At 40.4% G+C, this 18,667-nt stretch overlaps 1 protein-coding gene across 2 annotated transcripts in view; it reads left to right on the top strand.

Annotated features, from left to right (window-relative positions):
• The window catches only part of SLC16A1 (solute carrier family 16 member 1), a 47,527-nt gene that overhangs the window by 1,510 nt on the left and 27,350 nt on the right, over positions 1–18,667 (top strand). The gene's annotated exons all lie outside the window — the stretch shown is intronic.

The following is an 18,667-nucleotide window of genomic DNA, read 5'->3' as shown; positions in this document are numbered from 1 at the left end:
TAATCTAAACCAGGAGACAAACTTGTTACTACTTTAGTCTTTCCTTGGGTTTCCAGTGGCTGATTAGAAACTGGGCTGCTACTGATAACAGTGAAATGTTTACACGCTACTTTATTTACTGTAACTTACTATAACTTGTTTTGATTTTTTTTTTTTTTCAAAAATTACTCTGGTTTCAACAATTTTTTTATCTCAACCACCAGACCGGTGAGGTGATGCAAAGACTATGTATCTTCAGTTTTTTAGTTAGGTGTTAAATAGTACTCATAAATGCAAGTCTTACACCCTGGGGCACAACTTTGCCTGCAGATTGCTATAGAAATGACCAGCAATTCAAGATATTTAGCACTGAAAACACGTAGTGAGTAAGATTTATTATTTACACAGAAGTTGAATATATTTCAGTAATTCATTTTGGGTTTAGGTAGATGCTGTTGTTTCATCAGATTGCAGTTACCTTTTGTGAAATATGCAGGTTGATCTGAGGAGCATTTTGTAAGATTTTTATAGCTGAATAGATTTGAAGGTTTAGTTGTGCTTAACGGGGTAAGCTGTAATGTCCTTAAATAGATTAAAAAGGAAAAAAATCATCACTATAGGATGAAAACAAATGATTAGTGTTTCACTAATTTACATCTTTTAGCCTTCAAATATTAGGGCATATATTAGCCCTGGAAAGGATCCTAATGACCAGCTGATAAGGATCCCTTGTTTTACACATAAGGAAACCGAGGCTGAAGGGATTAAATGATCTAACATCTTAGGTCTGAAAACTTGTTATGGTTTGGTGGGAACTATGTGTGTCATTGAACTCATTTTTGTTAGATTGGCACTCCTGAGTTTTCTTTAGATTGTAAATTAGGATACAAATTATCTCAGCCTGAAAATAGATTTCTCAACTCCTTATGTTCCCATCGTGTTTTCAATTCACTTTACAATGCTCAGTCCTATGCAAGATTAAGGTCTCTGTGTAAATGCCTTCATAGCTGTCTTGTTTTTGTTGCAGTTGAGAGGACTAGGAAGATGAAACTTGGGTATGAGGAAAACAGTCCAGATTGTTGTGAATTTTGTATGTTCAGTTTGTTATTGCCTACCAGGCACCATGAGAGACTTAGGATTCAGCAGTGAACAAATTTCACCACTTGCCCTCCTAGAGTTATAGTCTAGCTGGAAAACAGATAAATATATAATTGCCACAGCAAATACTCTTTACAAACAAGTAGGGACTGTTATACTAGGGTAAGTACAGGTTCCTGTAGGAACAAATACTGTATTGTGTAGGTGTGAGGAGACACCCAACTTAGTATAGAAGCAATTTGGGTAGACCTCTCTGAGGAAATACTGTTTAACCTGAGACTTCAAGGATGAAAGAGCTAGCCAGGCAAGGCAGTGATGATGGGTGGAAAGAACATTCCAGACATGAACACTGAAGCTACACTTAGAGGTACAGGGTGTAATGCAAGAGCTGAAATAATTTTACCAAAGCTAAAGCATAAAAAAGTCTAAGAGAATAGAAAGAGATAGAAGTTGAAGAGATAGTATGAGAAAATGGAGGGCCTTGTAAGCCATTTTAAGGAATCAAGGAGGGTAAAAAATTTAAAGGAATTTTTAAGGAATCAAGGAGGGTAAAAAAATTTAAAGAAGGCTCTTATCTTGAAGCTGATTGAAAGCAGTTTAAGGATTTTCAAGCTGGGCACTGGTGACTCACGCCTGTAATCCCAACACTTTGGGAGGCGGAGGCAGGTGGATCACTTGAGGTCAGGAGTTCAGGACCAGCCTGGCCAACATGGTGAAACCCTGTCTCTATTAAAAATACAATACAAATAATTAGCTGGGTGTGGTGGCGTGCTTCTGTAATCCCAGCTACTTGGGAGGCTGATACAGGAGAACTGCTTGAACCCAGGAGGTGGAGGCTGCAATGAAAACTGAGATCGCACCACTGCACTTCAGCTCAGCTCAGGCAACAGAGCAAGACCGTCTCAAAAAAAGAAAAAAGGATTTTCAGTGGGGCTGGGGATAACCTGATTGGATTTTGCGTTTTAGGAACATCACTTTGTATGCAATGTGGAAAACAGGCTGAAAGGAGGCGTTGGAGTGGTGTGAGACCACGGTGATGGACAAGACAGGATTTGGTAGAGAAACAGACAGAATTTGGTGGAGACCAGATGTGGGAGACTGGGAAAGTCAAAGACATTAAGGATATAACGTTCAACATGTTATATCCTTATATCCTTTCTGGCTTGAACGAATATGAGTTTATTAGGTGGTATTTGTGTGTCTCCGTTTAACCAACAGGGACACTAAGAAGTTGCGTGACTAGACCAGGGCTGCTCAGCTTGTAAGGCTTGGAGACAAAATTCAAACTGTTGTTTTCAGTTTTTGTTGGCACCCCCTGAGAATGGTGTTTTTCTTTTTTCCCTTTTGAACAGTTAAGTATGGAAAATTTCAAAACACAAAGAATTGAGCGACACGATTTATCTCTTCCCCTATCTAATTTCCCCAGACCCTACTGGATTACTGTGAAGCAAATTCTGCAAATGATTTCATTTGTTTTATTTCAATATAGATATCTGAAAGATAACTCTTGAGAAAATCATAACCACAATGCCATTACCCTACCTTTGAAAATTAACCTCACCAAATATCCAGTCAGTATTCAAATATTCCTCAGTTGTTTTTAAATAATTGGTTGGTTTGATTTGGGATCCAATCAAGGTAACGTATTACGTTTGTTTGGGATGTCTCTTAAACTTTTTAATCTATAGGTTCCCTCATCTTAATTATTTTCCTCGTAATGTATTTTCCTTGTAAGGTTGGTGCAAACGTCATTGTGGTTTTTGCCATTACTTTTAATGGCAATTTAAAAACCACAATGACATTTGCACCAACCTAATATTTGTTGAAGGAACCAGGCCATTTTTCCTCCAGTTTCTCTCATCCTGAATGTTGATGAATATGTCCCTCAGGTATAGATTTCACATGTCCTAGTTTAATATGTCCCTCTATCCTTTGTATTTGCTGTAAATTGGTAGCTAGATTGAAGACTGAACAAATTTAGTTCAGGTTTGATTTCCGAGTGGGAGTGTTGGGGGAGAGGACAAGTATAATTCTTAGATATTGCTGTGTACTTCCTTCAAGAGGCATATATTTGGTTATCCCTTTTTCTACTACATTAATAGCCTGTTTTCATTATTTCACTAGTGGTTTGCAAGTGGAAATAATTATGGCTTTAATTCTACCATTTATTTTTAATTTAACTAGAATACCTCTATAAAGAGAGGTACAATTTGAATAGGAAGGACAAGTTAAAGTTTATGTTTTAATACAATATGGTATGTTATTGACACTGTCTTTTTCTGGAAATGTATTTAAATGTATCGAGGTATGGCCTCTTAAAAGGCCACTATTTTAAGTTGTAAAAGTGTTTTAGCACTTGATGTTAACATTTCAAATGGCTTTTAGTATTTAGAATATTTAAAAATTTTGTCCTTAAATTGATGGCGTTTCTTTTGGACTTTCATGCTCTTTCTTGGAGGACTTTGCTGTTCCCACAGCTTTTAGGGAGTATCTAGTAGAATCACTACTAAATCCAAATCTCTAGCTATAAAAGGATTCCAGATTGTAAGTTCCTCAAGGACAGGGATTGAACACTCTTATTGATGATCTGCTTTTCTAGTTGCTTCCTGGGCATTTCAAACTTAATATGTCACTTAAAGCTCATTATCTCTGCCTGTTCTCAAGTTTCCTTCATCTCCAAACCTAGTTTTTTTCTTCTGATTCTACCATTCTTGAAGGTAGCCAGGCTTAAAACCTCTGAATCATCTTAATATTTCTCCTAGTAGGCCCCCCTGCCCTACCACATGCAGTTTCTGCCAATCCCTCATCGCTTTTGTTATTTCTTGTCCAACCCCCCACTTTTCATTTGTAATACTGCTACCTTGTTTATATATTTTTCTCTTTGCAGGGAGGGAGTGTTACAGCAGATTTTTACAATGAATGGGAGGACTAGTTTAGGTGGCATGTTTGGTTCCTAGTGTCATCCTGAGAAGAGTATATAAGTTATAAATCTATGAATTATACTTTAAAAATTTATAAAATCACTCTGTTGCCCAGGCTGGAGTACAGTGAAACCATCATGGTTCACTGCAGCCTCTAACTCCTGGGCTCAAGCAGAGCCACCTCAGCCTTTTGAGTAGCTAGGACTACAGGCATGGGCCATAATGCTCAGCTAATTTGTTTAAACATTTTTTTAGTGATAGGGTCTCGCTGTGTTGCCCAGGCTGATCTCAAACTCCTGGCCCCAAGCCATCCTCCTGCCTTGGCATCCCAAAGTGCTGGGATTACAGGTGTGAGCTACCCCACCTGTCCAGCAATAACAATCTTCTGGGATCACAGTATGCACAATGATAGGAAGGAAGGGTTCACATCCACCACACCAGTGAGGCAGCTGCATGGGCTGAACCATTGAAGGGTGTCACTGACCATTTGTCTTGCAGAGTAAGATCCAATTCTGTTGGTTATCTACACTATCATGTTGCTAATCACAACTCTTGATATTGCTGGAATCTGACTTAAAATTACAATGACTTAGCCTTTGTATAGGAGAATTTCCTCAAAATGTACTGATATTATAAGCTATATATTTGATCATTGGTTGAAAAATATGTCCTCCCTCTGATTTTGCTCTTCCTATACAAACCTTTTGAAGATTATTGAATGAATGAAAATCTGTACACTGCTCTGGTGTGTTAGACTATTTTGGAGAGTAACAGGGCCTTTATAATTTGTCTTTTCGAGTTTTGGGAACCAAAACTTATGTTTTTACTTTATTGACCTACTCTTCTCTTCCCGTATGAGAGGTTTTTATCCTGGGTCTGCATATTGATTCCCCAAGGTCTGTTGAATTCGGGGGGTCTGTAAACTTGTTTGGGGGAAAAATATTACATCTTTTCATTAATCTCTAATTAAAACTTGGAATTTCATTCAAATATGAATATAGGCAACAAATGCATGGTTGTATTAGCAGTACCTGTGACTTTGTCACCAACAGAAATCATGTACTTCATATCATAATGCAGCTGTTATAGCTATCTTGAAATTGTTTAAGCTTATCACTACCTCAAAATTACTGTGGTTATTAGACCCACTGCTGGATCTTATTTTATTTTTTAAAAGCACATTGTTAATTCCAGTTAAAGTGTTTTGACAGTTCTATCTTTGCATTTTATTTTATGCATTTAAAAACATTATTCTGGCTGGGCACGCTGGCTCACGCCTGTAATCCCAGCACTTTGGGAGGCTGAGGTCAGTGGATCACTTGAGCCCAGGAGTTCAAAAGCAGACTGGGCAGCATGGCGAAACCCTGTCTCTATTTGTTTAAGAAAAAAATAAAATTATATTAAAAAAAGAAAACATTCTGACAAGGGTTCTGTAGGAATCCCTGGCACCAAAGAGTCTAAGGACCCCTGCTCCTAACTTCTTTACTTCTGTTCCAAGGTTAGAATGAAGTTAGCCAGAACCTATGAAGCAACACAGCACACAGATGCTGATGTCATAGGATTTTACAGAATCATGATGACATTCCTTGGTTATTGACTTTGTTTTATTTACTAATCATCATAAATTCTGACCTCACAATGAGAGGGAACAAAATATTTGTGTATATGCTAAGAGAGAATAAAATGATTTTCACAAATTAAGGCATAATAATTTTCCTTTGAGGCTGGGCGCCGTGGCTCATGTCTGTAATCCCAGCACTTTGGGAGGCCAAGGCGGGTGGATCACCTGAGTTTGGGAGTTCGAGACCAGCTTGACCAACATGGAGAAACCCCGTCTCTACTAAAGATACAAAATTAGCCAGGCATGGTGATGCATGCTTGTAATCCCAGCTAGTTGGGAGGCTGAGGCAGGAGAATCGCTTGAACCTGAGAGGCGGAGGTTGCAGTGAGCCAAGATTGTGCCATTGCTCTCCAGCCTGGGCAGCAAGAACGAAACTCCATCTCAAAATAATAATAATAATAATAATAATAATAATAATAATAATAATAATTTTCCTTTGTATTCAAGAGGCATATGTTTATGTTTCCAAAGGAGTTCATCTTAAGTGCCATAAGTTAAATGGAACATTGGGTGTCTTCACAGACTTGAGGGATTTTCTTGTCCTGTTTTGGGTGTGTTCACAACCTCAAATGTACTTAAAATTGCTTCATACCTTGTCTTCAACAGGTCACTATTAGTGCAGGCCTTTATTTTGCTCAATTGGAAAAAAGAGGTTGATGAACCTAAAGTTTGAAATACCTGCCCTGGAAATTAGAAATGCACATCCTTACTTCAGTCTATTGTGTTGTATGATGCTGTTGTTAGTATTTACTCTTTTTTCTTTTTTTTTTTTGAGACGGAGTCTCGCTGTGTTGCCCAGGCTGGAGTGCAGTGGCCGGATCTCGGCTCACTGCAAGCTCCGCCTCCTGGGTTCACGCCATTCTCCTGCCTCGGCCCCCGAGTAGCTGGGACTACAGGCGCCCGCCACCTCGCCCAGCTAGTTTTTTGTATTTTTTAGTAGAGACGGGGTTTCACCGTGTTAGCCAGGATGGTCTCGATCTCCTGACCTCATGATCCGCCGTCTCGGCCTCCCAAAGTGCTGGGATTACAGGCTTGAGCCACCGGGCCCGGCCATGTGTTAATAAATTTAAATGGCCCACTTAGATATCGATTTGTTGAATATATTTTGGGTTGCTGTAGAAAATAGAACACATATCATTATTTATTCCAGAATATAATTTAGAATTCTGCCAAGTGAAACCTACTGTTGATGGAAGTAGCCCCCAACTTTCTTTTCTCCATGACATCTCATGTCATTTTATAAAATGTGAAATGGGTCTATATTTGGAAACTCCTGACCAACCAAGAAATAAATTAATGTGAAAGGGACATAGGACTCTTAACTTAGGTAGTAGCCAGTTTTTCAGTCTGTGAGAAGAAGGCAAAAATGAAGCATAAAAAAGGCAAAATTTGCTAGTATAATAATAGCTCAGAAAACATGGCGAAACCCCTTTCTACTAAAAATACAAAAAATAGCTGGGCATGGTGGTGCATGCTTGTAATCCCAGCTACTTGAGAGGCTGAGGCAGGAGAATTGCTTGAGCCCAGGAGGCGCAGGTTGCAGTGAGCCGAGATCCTGCCACTGCACTACAGCCTGGGTGACAGAGGGAGACTCCCTCTCAAGAAAAACAAACAAAACAAAACAAAAACTTTTCTGCTTTTTTGACTGTAGAGGGCACTAGATCCAGAAAGCATTACATCACTGAAAGGTTTTTTTTCTGGTTTCATATTTTCTCTACTTCTCAAAACTGGGAAAAGTAGATTACCTGAAGTTCATCTAATGCTAACATTTGGTTGAGATACAGTGATTTTTTTTTTTTTAGACAGAGTCTCTCTCTGTCCCCTAGGCTGGAGTGCAGTGGTGCGATCTCGGCTCACTGCAACCTCCGACTCCTGGGTTCACGCCATTCTCCTGTCTCACCCTCCTGTGTAGGTGGGACTACAGGTGCCCACCACCACGCCCTGCTAATTTTTTGTTTTTTTTTTTTTTTAAGTAGAGATGGGTATTCACCGTGTTAGCCTGGATGGTTTTGATCTCCTGACCTCGAGATCCACCCACCTCGACCTCCCAAAGTGCTGCGATTACAGGCATGAGCCACCGCATCAGGCCTATGATAAGATAAAGGGATTTTTTTTTTAAGTAGAAAAATAACCTCTCCCCTTAATTCATGATCTAAAAGCACACAGCTAAAATTAGTAGGGAAATATTGTTTACAAAGAAAGAAATACACATACAACTTATGTAGAGTTTTCAAGGTACTACCTAAGGAGCACTGAATAACGTCATGGAATGAATTATCTCCATGTGGCAAGTTATATTCAGAAAAATAGTAAGGATATTACCGTACCCTCCTCTATGTCCAACTCTTACAGTGAGCCTTATCAGAATATCTCTTCTTTTTTCCTTTCCTTCTTATGAGACAAAATATAGCCTCAATCTCTACTAATAAATATGAGAAGCATTAATGATACAACAGGATCAAGGAGGCCGGGCACAGTGGCTCAGGCCTGTAATCCCAGAACTTTGGGAGGCTGAGGCAGGCAGATCACGAGGTCAGGGGATGGAGACCATCCTGGCCAACATAGTGAAACCCCATCTCTACTAAAAATACAAAAATTAGCTGGTGACAGAGTGAGACTCTGTCTCAAAAAAAATTTAAAAAGTATCACGGAAAAGAAAAATTGTAAGAATACTTTTAACAGTAATAAAGAATTGGTTCTGCTAACTTCTCTTAAAGCTTTGCCATATCCACAGAAGATATTTTCTAATCTCTGAATATCCTCATCTGCCTCCGTACCCTGTAAGTGAGTACACTTATCCTTTAGCCCCAGTATTAAAGAGAACTAAAGTAACTGGATTTCATGATTTTTGTTTTAATTATGCTATTTTTTTTTTGCACTGTATTACAGACTTACAGTATTTTAGCTTCTCTGTTGGGTAACTTTGAGAATTAGCCCAGGTGCCAAATTGGTTGGGAAAATACTCTTGAAGTCAGGGATTCGCCGTGAAAAGTAAAAATGAATTTGCCACTACTTTTGAGCAGCTGTCCAACTTTTACCCAATAATCTTATGGCTCAGACCGAAATAACCCACAGTGCTGTTAATACTGGAGAGTTAGTCACATTTTTTTCATCTGATATCAGTTCCTTTGTGAACTTTTAATATAGGAAAAACGTAGATACTGTTTATTGTGTATCTTAAAATAAACCTTACTATCATTGACTTGTAATGAGAATATTGGCAAACTTCGTTTTCTTTGTTTTTTGGTTTTGTTTTGTTTTCATTTTTTGTTTGTTGTTTTTTTTTTTTTTGAGACTGACTCTCGCTGTATCGCACAGGCTGGAGTGCAGTGGCGTGATCTCGGCCCACTGCAACCTCTGCCTCCTGAGTTCAAGTGATTCTCTTGCCTTAGCCTCCCAAGTAGCTAAGATTATAGTCACCTACCACCACGCCCAGCTAATTTTTTTGTAGTTTTAGTAGAGACAGGGTTTCACCACGTTGGCCAGGCTGGTCTCGAACTCCTGACCTCAAGTGATCCGCCTGCCTTGGCCTCCCAATGTGCTGGGATTATAGGCGTGAGCCACCATGCCCGGTCAACAGTAGGTTATGTTTTAAAATATAATACATCCATAGACTAGAATACCATTCTTCAAAAACAGCATCGTGTTTTTTAAAAACAAACACATCAAAAAATGTTTCTGGCCAGGCACAGTGGCTCATGCCTATAATCCCAGCACTTTGTGATGCTGAAGCAGGTGGCCTGAGGTCAGGAGTTTGAGACCACCGTGACCAACAGGGCGAAACCCTGTCGTTACTAAAAATACAAAAATTAGGTGGGCATGGTGGCAGGCACCTGTAATCCCAGCTATTTAGGAGGCTAAGGCAGGAGATTCACTTGAACTCAGGAGGCAGAGGTTTCAGTGAGCCCAGATTGTGCCACTGCACTCCACCCTGGGTGACAGAGCAAGACTCCCTGTCTCAAAAGGCCAGGTGCAGTGGCTCAGGCCTGTAATCCCAGCACTTTGGGAGGCCGAGATGGGCAGATCATTTGAGGTCAGGAGTTTGAATTGAGACCAGTCTAGCCGACACGGTGAAACCCATGTCTATTAAAAATACAAAAATTAGCCAGGTGTGGTAGCGCACAACTGTAATCCCAGCTACTCAGGGGGCTTAGGTAGGAGAATGACTTGAACCTGGGATGCAGGGATTGCAGTGAGCCAAGACTGCACCACTTCGCTCCAGCCTCAGCGATAGAGCAAGACTCCATCAAAAAAAAAAAAAAAGTTTCTGATATTAATGGAAAATGTCTATTAAGCAGCATATACATACATACATATATATTGCAAATTTATGTTTGTTCATATGCATGACTATCATAAAAGGAAGTCAGGATTTACATCAAAATATAAATAACTTTAAATGAGGATGGTAGAATGACAGGTAAATTTTATTTTCTATTCACACATTTTTTTTTCTATAACACATATGTATAACTTGTAATCTTTTAAAACAACTACTTTGTGGGGCTTTGTTTTTCGTTTTTTGAGACAGAATTTCACTCTGTTGCCTAGGCTGGGGTCCAGTGGCATGATCTTGGTTCATGCAGTTTCCGCCTCCTGGGCTCAAGTGATCCTTTCACCTTAGCCTCCCATGTAGCTGGGACCACAAGTGTGTGCCACCACTGCTGTCTAATGTTTTGCATTTTTTGTAGAGACAGGGTTTTGCCATGTTGCCAAGGCTGGTCTTGAACTCCTGGACTCAAGTGATCCTCCCTCCTCTGCCTCCCAAAGTGCTGGGATTACAGTTGTGAGCCACCATACCTGGCCATATTTTCTTTTACTATCAAGTAATACATGTTCATCAGAACAAGTCAGTCAGCATAGTTGTATGGAAAGAGCATATTATCTCCCCTTCTCAACCTCCAGCAATGTGACATTTTAAGTATGCTCATTAGAACATATTTACTTAATTAATTTGTTTAACCTATTTGCTTTCTTCCCCAGAGTCTAAGCTCCATGAGGGCAGGGCTTATGTCTGTCTCTTTTTCTCTTTCACTGCCTTAACTCCAGGCACTCAGATTTGTTGAATGAATCGCCAAAATGTTTGGTGTATATCCTGATACACTTTTTAAAATGATGATACAATTGTATGAGGTGTAATTTTTTTTTTTTTTTGAGACGGAGTCTCGCTGTGTCGCCCAGGCTGGAGTGCAATGGCACGATCTCAGCTCACTGCAAGCTCTGCCTCCTGGGTTCATGCCATTCTCCTGCCTCAGCCTCCCGAGTAGCTGGGACTACAGGCGCCCGCCACCAAGCCTGGCTAATTTTTTTTGTATTTTAGTAGAGACGGGGTTTCACCATGTTAGCCAGGATGGTCTCGATCTCCTGACCTTGTGATCCTCCCGTCTCGGCCTCCCAAAGTGCTGGGATTACAGGCGTGAGCGTCTCGGCCTCCCAAAGTGCTGGGATTACAGGCGTGAGTGCCCGGCCAATATCATGTGTAAAATCTTAGTTTGCAATCTTTTTTTTTTTTTTTTTGAGATGGAGTCTCACACTGTCGTCCAGACTGGAGTGCAGTGGTGCGATCTTGGCTTACCACAATCTCCAACTCCTGGGTTCAAGTGATTCTCCTGCCTCAGCCTCCTGAGAAGCTGCGATTACAGGCAACCGCCACCATGCCCAGCTAATTTTTGTATTTTTAGTAGAGACAAGGTTTCACCATGTTGGCCAGGCTGGTCTCAAACTCCTGACCTCAGGTGATCCACCTGCCTCAACCTCCCAAAGTGCTGGGATTACAGGCATGAGCCACTGCGCCCAGTCATTTTGCAATTTTAATTGCAAAAACAATACGATGAAGTTTGATAATTTAGGACATTGGTATTTGATCTTCTTTAGCTGTTATCACCCTAAAATGTTGCCTTTCTACACAAATCTTTCTTTGTTAGCTAACAAAGTATACCCCATTCTTCCTCACTGCTCACTGCAGCCTTCGCCTTTCCGGTTCAAGAGATTCTCCTGAGTAGCTGGGACTCCAGGCACGTGCCACCATGCCCGGCTAATCTGTAGTGTTTTTAGTAGACACTGGAAAATTCCTGTTTTCAGTTTAAAACGAATGGGTCACTATCTTTTGAAAAAAGTTGTACTGATGTGGGTACTTATCCCAAAAGTAAGTGATCCATTTTATACCCCCCACCTTTATTATAGAATAGCCTCATTCTCCCTAAATAAAATCATGCTTGTTTGGTTGAACAAATGATGTAAGTCATTTTCTTACAAGGAGAATTAAGAGTGTTTGCTACCAGATTCAGATTATTTAACATAACATTGGCTGAGATTGACAAAAGAAGATTAAATAAGTAAATATACACACACAAATGTGTGCATGTGTGTATATATATGTTCATTACCTTTAAGTTTGCATGTTAGTTTGCCCATTTACAAATATGTTCAGCTTCATCAGTTCTCTATACTACTTTAATCCTCCTCATATCTAAAACAAGTACTATACGAGAGGATTAGGATTGGGGTCACAATAGTAGCATCTTAGGATATTGTAGAGTATTAAAGTAAGTCAAATTAATTGGAACTATATATCAACATATGCCCAGTAAAATGGAAATGCAAGTGAAGACTGATTCTTACTCGGGCATATTGTATCTTAATGAAATTTAGTTGAAGTTGCAAACAGAAAGCCAACATTTTCCATTTATTTATTTTTCATTGAAATAGCTTGACTGGCTTTGTTCATGATATAGCAAAAGTAGCTCTTAATGCTGGTTAGCTGAAACATTGATTGCCAGGAAGCTGTCTAGGAAAACTTAAACCCATTTCACCTAACAAGCCAGAGATATTTATAATACATGTTATTTGGTAGTTAAATCCCATTCTCTGGAAATTTCTTGAGGCTGGTTCTTTATGTCCACATGCCTTCATGTTACTTCAGCTTTGTTTATGCCTTTTCAAAAAATTTCAGCATTGAAGCTTTGCTCAGGTGACTCTAGTTGGACTAATATTTAGCAAAGTTTCTTCACCAAAAGTCATTTACAAGGTAGAAAAGTATCATACTGGCCTGACAAGGTGGCTAACACCTGTAATACCAGCATTTTGGGAGGCTGAGGTAGGCGAATCACCTGAGGTCAGGAGTTTGAGACCAGCCTGGCCAACATGGTAAAACCCTGTCTATACTAAAAATACAAAAATTAGCCCCCGGCCCCTGGGCCAACATGGAAAACCCCTGTCACTACTAAAAATACAAAAATTAAGCCGGGCATTGGTGGCAGGTGCCTGTAATCCAGCTACTTGGGGGACTGAGGCAGAAGAATTGGCTGGAACCCCGGAAGGTGGAGGTTCAGTGAGCCAAAGATCAATGCATTGACTCTAGCGCTGGGCCAACCAGAGCGAAAACCTCCAATCTCAAAAAAAAAAGGGGGTCCATACTTGCACTGCAGTGGACCCAGAGAGAGGTGTCAGAAAAGCTGGAAATAAGGGTTATTGTTATGCTGGAAAACCATCCTCTCACCTCCCTTCTGTCTTACTTAGGTGGTGAAAAGGCCCTGAATCTACAAAACACTCTCCATTTCATCACATCAGCCAAATTAGCACATGCTATATTTACTGGAAAAAAAACAGGGCTTTTGAGAATCACAGTAAGATGGGACACTTACAAATGTAGCTTCATAATGTTTTATGGTCCTGACAAGTGTGCATTGTGAGGCTTTCCTTGTTAGGAAAAACTTGGCCAAAAATTTCTGGTTTAGAGAATGCTCTCCAAGAATACCCTGTGGTATTTAGGACATCAAAGAAAATGTGGCGCGGTCTCAGTGGGCTCATGCCTGTAATCCCAGCAGCTTTGGGAGGCCAAGGTGAGCGGATCACCTAAGGTTGGGTAGTTGAGACGCGGCCCTGACCCCCCAAACGTGGAGAAACCCCGTCCTCTAATAAAAAACAAAAAATGGCCCGGCCGGTGGCCAAGCCTGAAGCCCAGCACTTTGGGAGGCCGAGACGCGGCCGGATCACAGGTCAGGAGATCGAGACCTGGCTAACATGGTGAAACCCCGTCGCTACTAAAAAATACAAAAAAAAAAAACTAGCCGGGCGAGGGTGGGGCCGGGCGCCTGTATTCCCCAGCTACTCCCCGGAGGCCCCTGAGAGCAGGAGAATGCGTGAACCCCCGGGAAGGCGGCAGCTTGCCGGTGAGCTGGCATCGCGCCCACTCACCCAGCCCGGGCGACAGAGCAAAGCTCCGTCTAAAAAAAAAAAAAAAAAAAAAAAAAAAAAAAAAAAAAAAAAAAAACAAAACAAAAAAAAATAAGCCGGGTGTGGTGGCACATGCCTGTAATCCCAGCGACTCGGGAGGCTGAGGCAGGAGAATGACTTGAACCCAGGAGGCGGAGCCGAGATCGGACCATTGCACTCCAGCCTGGGCAACAAGAGCAAAACTCTATCTCAAATAAAAAAAAAAAGAAAAGAAAATGGGAAGAGGTCTATAGGAGATAAACTTGATAAGCCAAAGAACTCTTTTTTTATACTACATCATTATTTATTTATTCAACTGTTATTTTAGATTCTGGGGTACAAGTGCAGATTTTTTACAAAGGTATATCATGATGGTATGGTTTGGAGTACAATTGAACCCATCACCCAGGAAGTAAGCATAGAACCCAATAGGTCGTTTTTCAACCCTTTGCCCCTCTTCTCTTCTCGCCCATCTTGTATTCCCCAGTAACTATTGTTCCCATCTTTATGTCCATGTGTACCCAATGTTTAGCTCACACTTATAAGTGAGAAAAGTATTTGGTTTACTGTGTTAGTTTGCTTAGGATAATGGCCACCATCTTCATCCATGTTGTTGCAAAGGACATGATTTTGTCTAAAGAACTTTCCTGTAAAGGAAAGTGAATTATTATTTCGTTCTATAATAGAATTATTGCATGTTCTTTTTTAACTGACTAAAAGTAAATTTGACATCCTTGATCAAAATTATTTTAATAAATGAGGTGTATGTACATAATTTTTATCAAAGTATAAAATATATATTATTTAAATAGAGCCTAAATGATGTACAGTGAAAAATAGTGTGTTCTGCACCATCTCTGGCCATCCTTTCCAGTATACATATAGATCAGCTTTTTTCTATAATTAATACATCCCTGTTATACATCAGAATTTACTGAAAAAAACATTGTGCTGAAGAAAGCATTGTCGTCTAACCTGATTCTGATTCAGTTGAATGCACCAAGATGATATGCAGTCTGAATAAACCATTAGGTACCATTAGGTATCAATTTAGTCACTTTTGCGATCAAATTGAATTAATGATTTTAAAAAACAGCCATTCTCAAAGTGTGGGTTTTTTTTGGACCCTTCAAGAACCTCAAGACTCTCTCAAGATTGAGGTCTTTAGATATCACTTATAACTAATCATCATGAAACTAGCAGCCAGGCAGTGACTCACGCCTGTAATCCCAGCACTTTGGGAGGCTGAGGCCAGCGGATCACTTGAACCAGCCCGGGAGTTCAAGACCAGCCTGGGAAACATGGCAAAACTTCATCTCTACAAAAAAAATACAAAAATTAGCCAGGCCTGGTGTTTCGCGCCTGTAATATCAGCTACTCGTGAGGCTGAGGTGGGAGGATCACTTGAGCCCAGGAGCTACAGTGAGCCACTGCAGCACTACACTCCAGCCTGGGTGACAGAGCGAGACACTGTCTTTAAAAAAAATAAATAAATAAATCACCCATCAAGTTTTGGTGTAGTATCAAAGAGGAATATCCTCAATTATCTGAAAATGCTATTAAAATACTCCCTTTTCCAAATACATTTCTGCTTAAGGTTGCCTTGGAACAAAACTTTCTAGATTTGTTGTCTTTTGGGCCGGGGGGTGGGCAGGGGTGGGGAGTGGAGGGAGTATGAAGCTGAGTTTTATTTAGAATAATGAAAGAAATAATACATAACTCATTTTAAAAAGCTGACAAATGCAGGACACGGTGGCTAACGCCTGTAATCCTAACACTTTGGAAGGCTGAGGCAGGTGGATCACCTGACATCAGGAGTTCGAGACCAGCCTGGCCAACATGGTGAAACCCCTTCTCTACTAATAATACAAAAATTAGCCCGGCATGGTAGCACACCCTTGTAATCCCAGCTACTCAGGAGGCTGAAGCAGGAGAATCACTTGAACCCGGGAGGCAGAGGTTGCAGTGAGCCGAGATCACGCCATTGCAAAAAAAACAACTGACAAATAACAATGAACAACAGAAAGTGAACTCAGAAAAAAAAAGATAAATTTATGAATTTCTGGACATATGTCTAATATTTGTCTCCTGTGATCTTGGGCTGCATACTGTCATTGTCTTTTTTGAACTGCCTCCTGGAAATATGTTTGACATACAAAAAGCTGTAGATATTTAATATATACAACTTGATATATTTGGACATAAGTGTACAACTGTGAAACCATCACCATCAGTACCATAAATTTAATCACTTCCCAAAATTTCCTTCTGCTGCATTTGTTCTTCTTGGTGGTTTGTTTTGCTTTTTCCTGTTGTGTTTAGAGGACTTAACATAGGTCTACACTTTTAGCAAATTTTTAAGAATTCAATACAGTCTTGTTAATTAATCATAGGCCCTATATTATACAGTATATCTCCAGAACAAACTGTTGTTGTATTATGGAAATTCTGTGCCTTCTAATCAATACCTTCCCATTTCCCCTTCCTCCCAGGCCCTGGCAATCACCATTTTACTCTCTGCTTCTATGACTATTTTAGACTCCACATATAAGTGAGATCATTCAAAGTTTGTCTTTCTGGGTCTGGCTTATTACACTTAACAAATGTCCTCCAGGTCCATCTATGCTGTCGCAAGTAGCAGGATTTTTTTTTTTTTTGAGACAGTTTCCCTCTTGTCGCCCAGGCTGGAGTGCAATGACGCAATCTCCACTCATTGCAACCTCTGCCTCCCAGGTTCAAGCAATTCTCCTGCCTCAGCCTCCTAAGTAGCTAGGATTACAGGTGTGTGCCACCATAACTGGCTAATTTTTGTATTTTTAGTAGAAACAGGGTTTCACCATGTTGGGCAGGCTGAGCTCAGGTGATCCGCCTGCCTTGGCCTCCCAAAGTGCCAGAATTACAGGTGTGAACCACCGTGGCCGGCCAGATTTCTTTCTCTCTTAAGGCCAGTAATACTCTGTTATATGTATTTTCCACATTTTCTTAATCTGTTCCTCCGTAGATGGACATTTATGTTGCTTCCATGTCTTGGCTATTGTGAAAAATGCTGCAAAGAACATGGGAGTGTGCAGGTAATCTCTTTGAGATCCAGATTTCAGTTCCTTTGGATACATACCCGGAAGTATGACTGCTAGATCAAATGGTAATTGTATTTTTAATTTTTTGAAGAATCTTCATATTGTTTTCCATAACAGCTACACCAGTTTATAGTCCCTCCAACGGTGTACACGGGTTTCCTTTTCTCCACATCCTTACCAACTCTTGTTCTTTGGAGATCTGCTATCTTAAAAAAGAAATATGTTGGCCGGGCACGGTGGCTCATGCCTGTAATCCCAACACTTTGGGAGGCCGAGGCAGATGGATCATGAGGTCAGGAGTTCGAGACCAGCCTGGCCAACATGGTAAAACCCCCGTCTCTACTAAAAGTTTAAAAAAAAAATTAAAAAAAAAACTGGGCATGGTGGCGTGTGCCTGTAATCCCAGCTACTGAGGGTACTGAGGCAGGAGAATCGTTTGAACCTGGGAGGCGGAGGTTGCAGTGAACCGAGATCATGCCATTGCACTCCAGCCTGGGCAACAGGATGAGATGACATCTCAAAAAAAAAAAAAAGAAAGAAATGCTTTCTGTTTATTGGTAGAGTGGTCTATGTAAATAATTTAAAACTGGAAATTATTAACTAAAATATTGATTTTTTAAAGGGATTATAAATATGAATTAAAAGCAAGATCTAAAATCAATTATCATAAACAGAATTCTGAAAGATAGGCCTAAAATCCTTCTTTAAGCATTCTAGTTAGCAAGTTGTTAATTTCTCTTATAAGCATAATATATTTAACTTCTTGTAATGTGGATAGGATTTTCCCAGAATGGCAGGGTAGGTAAAGAGAGTTGGAAGTTTGCAGAGACAGGTTTACATTTTTTAAGATTCTTTATATGCAGTTTGATCAAAATTATGCATTTCATAATTGCTGAGCGTTTGGCTAGCCAGATCCAGTAGTTATATTCCTTCTTTGACTTGGACTTTCTGCTTGATTTTTTTCATTGTTTTGGTTTCCTCAATGTATTCGGTTTCCAAGTGGAAAAGAAACGACAAAGTGAGGTCTAGGCTTTGAATCTTGGAAGTTAACTTGGGACAGGTGGTTCTGTAAACCATGAAGCTGGATTAGGGCTAGTTACAGAGAGCAACAAGTTATCTACTTTAGCAGCAATAGCTTCAGGAAATCAGCCTTTCTGGATTTGAATGTTTCCGTGTGAATTTGAAACCTAAAACTAGTTTATACTTGGTAACACATTATTTTAAGGTTATTGGTTTTGGATACTTTCTGCTTCTTTTAAATTCACAAACTGGTCGTTGTCATTTTAGGAAAAGACAGGGGCTTTTTTTTTTTTTTTTTTTTTGAGACGGAGTTTCGCTCTGTCGCCCAGGCTGGAGTGCAGTGGCCGGATCTCAGCTCACTGCAAGCTCCGCCTCCCGGGTTTACGCCATTCCCTGCCTCAGCCTCCCGAGTAGCTGGGACTACAGGCGCCCGCCACCTCGCCCGGCTAGTTTTCTGTATTTTTTAGTAGAGACGGGGTTTCACCGTGTTAGCCAGGATGGTCTCGATCTCCTGACCCCGTGATCCGCCCGTCTCGGCCTCCCAAAGTGCTGGGATTACAAGCTTGAGCCACCGCGCCCGGCCTCTGACAGTGGCTTTAAGTGTTAATGAGGAAAGTGTACATAACATCATAAATACTATTTTCAAGGCTTTTGTAGCTCTTCTCTTTGGGAGTCGGGCAAGGACATGGCGGGTATAGAGCACAGCTTCGGATTTCCAGATTAATTTACTAGCACAA

The sequence above is a fragment of the Rhinopithecus bieti genome, unplaced genomic scaffold, assembly GCF_001698545.2.
Source record: "Rhinopithecus bieti isolate Rb0 unplaced genomic scaffold, ASM169854v2 scaffold_3040, whole genome shotgun sequence".
Classification (NCBI taxonomy): Eukaryota; Metazoa; Chordata; class Mammalia; order Primates; family Cercopithecidae; genus Rhinopithecus; species Rhinopithecus bieti.
Note: the sequence above shows the minus strand (reverse complement) of the source record. Positions and strands in the feature narration are given on the sequence as shown.